At 48.1% G+C, this 9,696-nt stretch overlaps 1 protein-coding gene across 1 annotated transcript in view; it reads right to left on the bottom strand.

Moving 5' to 3' along the window:
* Positions 1-7,801, bottom strand: part of FAM168B (family with sequence similarity 168 member B) — a 106,965-nt gene extending 99,164 nt beyond the window's left edge. Inside the window, exon 1 of the mRNA XM_085307953.1 lies at positions 7,624-7,801. The gene's annotated coding sequence lies outside the window, so the exon portion shown is untranslated. The remainder of the gene's footprint in view (positions 1-7,623) is intronic.
* Between the last annotated feature and the right edge of the window lie 1,895 nt (positions 7,802-9,696).

The raw sequence follows: 9,696 nt of genomic DNA, 5'->3' as shown, positions 1-9,696 counted from the left end.
ACCAAGGCGGCGGCTGCCAGCCCTCCGCGCAGGGGAGACCCGCGAGCGCAATCACGCGCCCTCGGGTTTCTTTTGCTTTTCAAATTCTGTTTCCCCCCCTTTTTGGTATATTTTATGAAGGGTGGGGTTTTTTTTTTTTGCTTAAATCATGTATTTATGGGTTTGTCCCAACAGCTAAATGGCATAGGCTTAAAAGATGAAGCCTGGATACTCAGAGCGGTTAATAACACAAGGTTTCTCAGGCTTTGCTACGTTACAAAAAGCTATAAAATGCATGGCACCATTAACTGATTTACTTTCCCCTGAAGTCCTATAGCATCTTTAAAATATTTTTTTCAGCTCTTCTTTTGCTTAAGTTATACCTCATCTTTACCATCTTCTCCCCTTGTTAGTCTCGGCGTTGAATTTAGAGGGGGGAGCTCCCCCCAAGGGATTTTAGTATGCCTGGAGGGGCATGAGGAACACTACATACCACCCAGGGGAAGCCTGATATCCTTTTATTTTAGATCACAATAAAGAGATGCTACAGAATTTCTATTCATACTTAAAATGAGTAAATGTGAAAAACACATACCCATATTCATCCTGGAGACACGAGCGCACAGTCTGTGAACTACAGCAGTCCAGGTTTGGGGCTCTGGGTGCCGTTTCAGTGATGGATAAGTAATAAACAGCCCTATAGGAGTTGTAATTTTTTTCAACATTTGATTTTGAAAGGCTCATGTATTTTCTATCATCTTCCTGTTCCAGCATCCTCCAATAATATACTAATTGGGCAAAGTGACTAGCCCCTGTCCTTGCATGCTGTGAAAGCTGCAGCCTAGGAGACAGGGGCACGACGCCTGACCGAGTTGCACTTTTAGGGTTGGACGATCCTGAGGTTTGTTCCGTCCCCCCATTTGCTGCTTGCTAGCCAAGAGCAGCACCAGCGTTTACGCCGGCTGCCCACCAAGCCAGCCTCAACGCCGACCTGCCGCTCTCCCTTCTCCCATCCGCAGTTTCCTTGCATCACACCAGAAGCGGTTTCTTACCGAGAAGGCTCTTTCATTAAGTGCATTAGCATCTGAAAACAGCAAACATACTTAGCAGCTCCTTTTCTACAAAACTGACTTCCTTCTTTTAATAAACAAAAGCACCCACCTGCCCTAAGTGGCATCTTTTTCCCTCCAGCCCCATTACTTTCCATCATTCGCCACTGTCCTGCCAGGATTTGGTGGCCAAGGAACACGCGTGGCACCACGACTGGGAAGGGCACAAAGTCCGTACCATTGCCTAGAAGACGTAGCCTGTTCAGAAGCGATCCTGCTGACGTGCCGAGTGCGCCACCCAGGCACTCGAGCTGCCTCTTCGAGTCTGGGCGCCCGCGCGCCAGCCTGAACACTGAGAATTTCAGTAACCCCCACCACAAAATCCTGGGGTAAGGCATATTTTCATCGTCTCCTTTCCTTCCTACAGGAGCCTTAATATGAGAATGTTTCACTAGAAGAACAGATGAGAAAAGGCTTGGGGTCAGAAAGGTTTGAGCCCTGACCTCCAATCTTATCAACTTTTTTTTACCTTATCAGGATCGTTTAAAGAAACTTAAAGATGAGTGAATGGCTGTCCAGGAGCAGCAGGGTCCCAGTTGTGCCATCAGGTGATACAAATGCTCCCCAAAAGATGTATTTTAAGAGCAATTGGGAGATTTGCCATGCAGTCATCAAACAAGCTCTTTGTTCCTTTAGAAAACTTCAGCTTCCTCCTAGCCTCAAATTACAAAATTGCTGTAGCAGCCTGCAGAGGCTTTTAAAAGAAAATTGTACCTTTGGATGATGGAGGAGGAGGAGAAAGGAAGGAAGCTGTTTCCATGGGATGGGGCTTGATGGCCTCGAACACTTGTCGCTCCTTTGGTTAGGCTGGGACACCTGCCCCACGGGTGAACCGATACCACCCTGCCAGATCCTGCAGCACAGCCGCAGCACCGACAGAAGCAGCGGTCCGGGACTCCCTCCCACAGCAAAACGAGCAGGAAGTAAGGTTAAGGCAATCGGGTGAAATGCACGCCTAAGGCTGGGATTTTTCAAGAGGTTTAAGAGAGTCAGAAGTCCTGATGCTACAGCTGAAACCCCTGTCCTTTGGAAGCGCTTTGGGTGCACCGACACAAGCTCTAAATTTGGGTCCAAAGAGAAGTGAACAAGCTTTGGCATACCTAGCGCATGCCGTATCAGAGCACGAGGCCATTTACAGTGCCTGCCAAGCCCACTAAGACGAGTATCTCTGATCCACCAAAAAAGCCCTTCTTTCCTCTGGTCACCGGGAGTAGCTGAGGCAGAAAGGCAAACTGCTGCAGAAACCCGGGGAGCGACACCCGGCTCACGCCCTCGGGGCAGGCGGCAGCTGCTGAGCAAAGCAAGTCGCCGTACAGACTGTTACCTAGCTCCTGCCAGGGCTGCGTGGTTAATGCCACAGCAGCCCTGCTGAAACCAAACTGTTCAAGGCAGCATCGTAATGGGTAGCAAACTTTTTTTTTCTATTACTTTTCCCTGTATCATGCGTTTAGAATGGCCTTGGAGGCCAGCAGTGCCAAATGCCACCACTTCCATCTCACGCAGCCATCAAGGTGGAGACCCGATCCTGAAATCACCGTTACCAATGAATTAAAAACAAGCAGTCAGTGGTGACTGCTAGCAGGCCTCCATGGCTCTGATGGCAAGGCGAGCAAACAGCAGCAGCGAAGATTAAGCAGTGACTGACCTCTGTTTTGGGGCAACATCGTGAATAACTGATCAAGAGATAAACATTGAACTAAGTACTGCCAAGTGCCAAGGTTATAATTTATTCTCACAAGTAAAGATTTCTGATGCTGGTCAAACCCAGCACTAGATAGATCTCTTGGTCACATACATTTGGTATTGTAAGATTCTATGAACATAAACATCATATGATGGCATGTTAGCCTGCGTCACAAAATTAAACTGGGAACTGAATTTCCATCGTAAGTCTGTATTTCTATGTTACTTGAAAACAGCATTTTCAGAAATTTCAGAAACATCTACCAGACAGAAAATTTCTTTCCTTTAATCCAAGCTTTGCAACTAGAGAAAAACAAACAGGAGAAGATGAAACTTAGGGGTTTTTGTTGACTCTTCTTCTTGATTTGTAATGCACTGGGTGAGAACTCTAGCTGGTTAATGCCTCTTTCCAAAAGCCGTATCAGCCACCGGGGCACTGCTGAGCCTTTCTGGACCGGCACATCGACTTGACAGCAGAAAATACATTTTTCACTTTTTTTTTAAGAAAGCAAGGATGCAATCCCAGCTTTTTGAGGTGAACAGGTGATTTACTACCAAGATTCAGAGGAGTTTGGACTCCAGTCCAAATCACTAGCTCGTTCCTCCTCAAAGAGCTTGATTGCAAGAGGGAAACTCAAAGCACTTCAGGTTTTTCCCACCCCATCAAGGGTATAAAACATTCCCAAAGCTGCAAGACGACGACTGCACAGTGGCCACAGCCACAACAACAACGTGCAAACGCGGCCAAGAGGACAAGCTTCAGAGCATCGCCCTCTCTAGTGCCCCTTCGCAGCCGCTGCTCAGCCCTGCGCTGGCTTCCGGCTCGAAACGATGCCCCCAAACGATTTGGGTTTTACCAGGTTCCCCGGTCTGGCAAACTTTGCTGAATATGGAGGGCCACGAGGGGCTGCCAGGTGCCCGGCAGGATCCCGTTTATTTGCAGGCTGCCGCACCGGCAGTCAGCCCCGCTCTGAGCTCAGCACCCCGTGCCTCTCGCAAAGGCAACCGCGGTCCCCTGCCAGAGACGGAGAATCCCCCGCACCCCTCGGGGGACTGTCCCAGTTTCTCTCTCCCTAAAAAACATTTCCAAAACGATTTATACTGGGCTTTAGCTTCCAACCGTTATTTTCTGCTGGGCAAGACCAAGGAGCCCATCAGCACTGGCACGCTGCCTCCGCCACCACGCTTGCCTGCTGGAGTCAGGTCACTTCTCCATGTTCTTTTTGCTAGGCTAAATGAAGTGACATGTTCACTTCAGTGATTTTTTTCTAATCTACTGGCACTTTTACATGGTTATAACAACGTCCATATAGGAAATGTGGAAAAATTAACCACCCCCCAAATACCCTGCTGAGCTATACTAGTTCAAAACTGGAAATAAAACTGTTCTCCGCACAACTCAGACATGCACATCTGTCTGAATTTCATCCAGATTTGTTAAGCTTTCAGAAATTTCGTACTTGTTTTGTCACAAAAGAGGTACAAGGTCTCTTTTCACCCTGATAAGCATTTACTTCACAGATTACTTGACTTCAAAAAGAGATTTTAAACAGCTCTCAGCTGTAGAACTGATCTAAAATTCCCCCACCTTATGCTCAGGGAAGGGAAATACCCTGCTGGACCAGTTTCACATTTTTATTCAAAGGAATCTGAAATACGTTTTTCAGCTTTCCAGAACTATTTTCTACCACTGCTGCTGCTGCTAATGCTTTCCAGGACTCAGTGCAATTACTTGTTAATAAAAACATGTTTAATATGCTGACAGAAAAATTGATACCATTTCCATTCTCTGCCTCACAACAAATGAAACATAGGCAGGAACTGAGCTCTCTCATTTCTGAAATGGGTGTTTTTTAAAATTCAAATCATTCAAATCAGTTAAATTTTTCAGTTGTTCTGGGTAGCATTAAACCCAGAAAAGGCCATGTAGTGTGACGTGGCATTTGTCCTTTCCTTGGATCTGGGAGAGCTGGGTTCAATTCCCGCCTCTGCTTGAGGAAACAAGGGGCAGATCTAGCAGGAGGCTCTGCAACGCGCTCGGGATTCATGGCTTTTGGGCAGGAGAGCTGAGACTCCTCTGCCACAGATAAGAACGGGAATTACTTTCCAGCCTCATGCTTAAGACTCTTGGCAGCAGTATGGGATATTGTTGCTCCCTTTTAACATTTAATTTCTTCTAGTGAATGAGACAGTATCTCCAAGGGATTGAAAATATATCCAGGACACAATACTTCATGGCTTGGTTTCTAACACGCATGAAATAACAGTTCAAACTCGCTCCCTCCAGGGGGGAACTGGGCTTGGTGCTACCCCACCTAACAGGAGTGCCTGGCTGAGAAGTCCTCTGCGATACCACTTACAGGCCTCATCACCCAAGTCCGGGAAAGCCTCATGCAAACTGCCCAAGATGTTGGAGAGGGCACGAGCAAGGCATTCGCAGCCTCGCAAAACCGAGACTGAAACTGCTGCCGGCAATTTCAGCAGAGGGATGGGAAAGAATGAGGGGGAACATAAGGGAAGGAGAAGAACTATTTACACTAAAGGACAACACTGATGAAGAATAAATATAAGCTGTATTTATAAATGATCCATAAATAAATTTAAGCTAGAAACTAGATATTTTTAACCACTTATTCTGAGTTAATGCAAGAGGGAGGTAATGGAACAGCTTTATCAGGAGAAGCCATTTAGTTTCAGGATAGCACCTGTTAAACGGAGAGATGGGATAGAGGGGGATTGGTGGCAGAAGCAGCGGGCTGGACCTGCTCACCCAGGAGATCCACCGCAGATGTCCTGTCAAGTCACCACCATTCTCAGGTGTGAGCCTAACCAAAGCCCTGGGGGCAAGACTTTAGAGGCAAGATCTGGGATGGGAGCTTGATCATTCGTGTTGAAATACATTTTTCAGCTTTGCAGAAGTACTTTCTGGAAAAAGGCCTGGCTGTCCTTTCATATGGGCTAGAATTTAAAGAAAACCTTTGTGCCCAGTGCCTCAAGTACAACACTTACGCCCAGGCATTCAGGAGAGCCCAACTGTTCTGGAAACCTGATCCCTTTCAGGGCCTGCAAAGATCTGGCCCATAGGGAAATCTGAGTCCTCATGTTCTCTTTGCTTCAGTTTCCCTCAAAACAGGGACAGAAATGATTCCTTTGTCTATCAAGCTCTGTGCTGCAGCCACCACTTCCTGCCGACAGTGCAGGCTCTGACCTTCCCTGGGTCTGCTCATTACTAACGTTGGACTAACGTAAAACAGAAGTATATGCATATAACTACACGCGAACAACTGTTTCCCTTTCTTAGGTACTTCTCACGAAGACAGCGTACTTGCAACACAATTAAAAAGCCAATTCAAACACACTGTATAAATAAAAGCGAAAAAGTTTTTCCTGTGCAGGAATACCTGGTGGGTCCCTTCCTTCCATCTCACCTCCTGCTACAGTTAGCGTAAATACTGCAATAATGTCATCGCATGGCCCTGCATGAAGCCCAGCTGCTGCCGCCAGCTAGCCCCATTGCTACCTAAGTCTTCAGCTAATGTAAGAAAATGGTTTTATAACAGTCAAGAGACTTCTAGCCACGGCAGTTAAAGTATTTTTGTCTCTCTGTGATACTTTCTTCTCCTGGTGTACTCTGCTAGGTTCCGTCCGTCGTTTCTTGTTTTGTATGCTTTCAATTGCTAATATACAGAAGATAGGAAAAATCTCTTACTATTAAGCACTTCCAAGAAAGAATTTATGAAAAGCTGCAATGCTCCACACAGACGGTCCAGAAGAGAAGTAATCAGCCAGCTTAGTAAATGTCAAGGGGAGGATACCTTTACTTCTAATGAATCCTTTTCAGCAGACACTTTAATACGAGCCTTCGTATCTGGAACTAAAAGGACTATTTCCTGCTCTGATAAGGTATCTGACTTTCCTGTTAGTAGCATTGCAAGTTTACCTCTGGCAAAGATTTAGCTAAGTATTATATATAAAAAAACAAAAACCTTGGGCTAAAAGTATAAACACGTTTGAATAACATCTACCCTTTTACTGAAGGAGACAGAAGAAGAGTTTTGGCTGAGTATTTCAGAGTTGCAATGACAGAAAGTACATTTTTACCTTAATATTTGTCTGAGCTACAAGGTTAGAGCACTGATTTTGATAAGCAATCAGGAGAAGGTAGGTGAATGTCACCTACCTCTGCGCAAATATTTACCGCTGCTCACTGCGTCAACGACCAAAGCAAGCCTTGACTTCTGCGGATGGGCTAGGCAAAATGCAGTCAATAAGGAAATACAGACAATAAGCGATGCATGGATTTCTTGCCACACGTGGTAAAAGGCCTCCCTGATATGTCTCCACTGACCTTTTGGGGAAGGGCTTGATGGAGGAACTCGGAGGAACTGAAGGCGACCACAGGATTCCCTCAAGTGCAGCAGGCACTGAAATACTGTCTTGCTTCAAGAGCACAACCTACAATACGTATGGTACTACAACAAACCACGTCCGTAGGACTACTCACAGAAAATCTACAAGACTTTTCTAATGAATTCAATAGACTTTGGAGCCTGTCACGTGTCAGGTAGGATCTGCCATACTCCATAAACATAATGGCCTGCACATTTGTCTTTGCAGTTGCACAAGCCACTTCAATAAGCAGAGAACAGTAAAAAGCAGCACAGCCTGTGGCTGGGCACGCTTGCGTGCTCTAGCACGTGCACTGTAGAAAAGACTTCTAGATTGAAACACTTGATTTACCACTTCTCTCAGATACCAACTTGATGCATAGAGCTAGCGATCTGCAAAAAACCAGTGAACGTCCTAGGAAAACATTAGCTCATTTCCGTGCAATTATGCAGTCTTTTCTTACCGTGCACCAGGGTGCAGCCAGAGCGGGTTGCTGGGGAAGCCGAGCTGGGAAGCGGGGTGACAGCGAGGCAGCAGGGCAGTGCTCTCCCCGACAGAGCACAGTCCCATCGCCCTGAGCAGGAGGCGCAGAGCGGGTCACGCGATGGCAGCAAAACACAGCCGGGAGGCAAGTCCCTAGTGCTGAGGAGGGTCCAAAGTCAGCTGAGCTTGCGCTCGGGCACTGGACAGCACGTGTGTGTTTGCAGCACGGCGCCGCGGGCCTCCAGGCAGCTTCTCTTGCGTCAGTGAGCACCTCAGCATCCTCCTCCTCCCAGCCTTTTTGTGGCATCCATAGTAGAAACTGATGGAACAGCAGCAGACAGGCAGGCTCGGGCGTACTGGAGAAAAACAAGAGACAAAATGTTCATTTATTCTGTACAATCTCATAACGTTTTTGTCTCCTTTTTAATTAGGAAACATCACTGAATTAGTATCAGCATCTTTTTTTGTCAGGATGACACACTGGCTCGAGGAGACGCAAGAAACACAAGCTCCTGGTGCCGGTCCACACATGAAACCAAAGGAAAGGAAACCAATGGAACCACGAGTGAGGCGTTAACCCCTTCAGACAGCTTTCCACGTGGTGCATTTGAAACCCCAATGCTCTTCAGCACCCCAGCACCCTTCTGGCGAAGCTACTGAAGCAAAAGCAAAGGAAAAACTCAAACCAGGGCTCCTGCTTTCCTTCCAATGGGATGGCAGAAGTGCATGCAAGACTGTTTAGAGGGCTAAATTCAAAGCTTGTTGAAAGGTCACGAAAAGGTTCATTTTCTTAGCATCAGTCACCTTTATTCACAAGCCAGCCTGTGTGCGCGCTCTGGTCAGCGCAAGCACCGCGCTGTGAGAACGGTTTCCTCCCCAAGTTTAACAGCACCTGTCTGAGCTTTTTTTTTTTTTTTTTTTTTTTTGTTTTGAATTCACTAGGTGGGAAGACTGAAACTTTAGTGCTCTGTCCCCTTTCTGGCCCTGGGTTGCTAAAGCCAGGAACAACTTTCCAGTCACAGCCCCCACGAGATGGGGAATAGATATTTCCCCACCACCTTTGTCCTCTACTGCAAATCTCAGAGCCAACAAATGGGCCACCTCACCACCAAGGTAAAGTAGCTTTAGAGCTACCTGAGGCTTTCCAGGCACTTAAAAGGTCTCCCAACCTAGGCACCCACCCTTGTGGACCCACAGCAAAAGCACCTTCCACTTCTGTGGTGCATTCGCACAGCCCAGCCGCCCCTCCATTGGAGGGCAGTAAGATTTGGGCAGTGTCCAAGATCCATTCCCTACTCGCTGCCCGGGTTTCCCAGACATCCGGGCCAAAATCCACTAGTGAGCCATCCGACACCTTCCTCGTGTCTCTCCTCTCCTCTTAACCTCTACCAGAGGTTGGCTTGCCAGCCTTCATGCAACACTGAAACTCCTCTCTCTTGACCAACGAAGTCGCTTCTTACCCTGCAGCAACCACCCGCTCTCCTGCGGCGGGAGCCCGGTTCCCGCACGGAGACGTGGGCCTCGGCACGCAGCACAGCCTCGAGCCCCAGGCCCCGGCTGCAGCCATCTCTGCCTCTCGCTCAGGCTCCCCGTGGCGATCCTGAGCTCTGAAACAGGGAACGACCACCTGGAACGGCCCCCAGCCAGCCTGAGCCACTTGGGGACCGGCCGGAGCAGAGCGTCCCGGCCTCTGCGCTACGCCAGCCAGGGTCGGCTGCTCCAAGCACATTGCAGATTTGTTCCATCCTCCGCAGACATTAACCACTGCAGTGGTCGATCCCGACTGCCAAGGGAGCGAGGCTTTCAGTGCTTCGGGGACTGAGGAGGGATTGGGTGCCAAAATTCTTCTGGCTCCTTTGCAACCGCGAACCAGTGCTTCTCGTCACGGGCTTTAGAGAGCACGGTCGGGGCAGACGGACCCGTGGCCGCGTGGGGTCTGCCGCCCTGCTCCCTCCACCCTGGCCCTTTCCCCAGGACCGGCGAGGGCCATGGCATCGGGAGAGCAAGGTGGCTTGCTTGGCTGGACACGCAATTTGTGCTCACAGTGCTTTCC

The sequence above is a fragment of the Rhea americana genome, unplaced genomic scaffold, assembly GCF_003343005.1.
Source record: "Rhea americana isolate MKP2758 unplaced genomic scaffold, rheAme1 scaffold_269, whole genome shotgun sequence".
Lineage (NCBI taxonomy): Eukaryota > Metazoa > Chordata > Aves > Rheiformes > Rheidae > Rhea > Rhea americana.
This window is presented reverse-complemented; position numbering and strand designations above follow the sequence as displayed.